This window comes from Aureococcus anophagefferens, assembly GCF_000186865.1.
Source record: "Aureococcus anophagefferens unplaced genomic scaffold AURANscaffold_730, whole genome shotgun sequence".
Taxonomy (NCBI): Eukaryota; class Pelagophyceae; order Pelagomonadales; family Pelagomonadaceae; genus Aureococcus; species Aureococcus anophagefferens.
The window spans coordinates 5,057-6,007 of NW_008706047.1; positions in this window are offsets into that span (position 1 = coordinate 5,057).

A 951-nucleotide genomic window follows, 5' to 3' on the forward strand; every position below is an offset into this window, starting at 1 on the left:
CGGCAGGAGCGCCGCCTTCTTGCCCGACCCGCCAAAGTAGGACGCGCGCTTTTTCTTCTCCTGCTTGGGGCCCATGGCGCCGCCGTGCGCCGGCGCGGGCAGCCCCTCAATGCTTTTTTGCATTCGAACGGCGGCAAATCGGGGGATCTTGAAACTTTATCTTGAAGCCGCAAAATCTTCCATATAGAAAATGGTTAAGTTATAAAAACCAGAGTCGCCGATCGGCTCGCGCCCGCCTCGCTGCGGCGAGGCTGCCCGCCGTCATTCGGTGGCAGGACTCACTCCTCGAGCGCACGCGGCGCCGCGGCGCGGCGATCGCGCATCACCGGTGCCCGCGCAGTCCTCGCCGTGTGTGGGGCCCGCTGTGGGACGCGCTCCGCATGGCTGAGGTGGACACCTTCACGTCGAACGGGGCAGCCCCTCGGTCGACGGTCGTTTCGTGTGGTTTATGTACGAATTCGCCCTTCCCGGGTGGAATTGAAATGCTATCTCCGGACGTCCGCTGCCCTTGATTGTGGGTTCGAATTTCCACGCGCGCGTGACGACGACGGCGGCGGCGGCGGCGGCGGCGGCGGCGGCGGCGGCGGCGGCGGCGGCGGCGGCGACGACGACGACGACGACCGACCAACCCAGCCCTACTGAAGGGAATTGACTGGGGATGGTGATATACGATCTCCGATGCTGCGAGAGGTCGATAGACATATGGGGTCGGGGGGATCAAACGCGCCCCATCCCAGCCCTCGAAGGACGGTTCGAGTCACCACGCGACCGGCAGCACTTCGCGTCTGCGCACGTGCGTCAGGCTCACACTAGCGGAGCTCGAAGCTACTGGGATCGTTGCATGATTCCGCATTATCGCGTGGTCGGGGGCTGATAAAGACGCTCGAACCATAGCTTCGTCTTAAACGGTTCTCGTTCCGTCCGCTAGTTAGTATGAGCGGCGGCGACGCA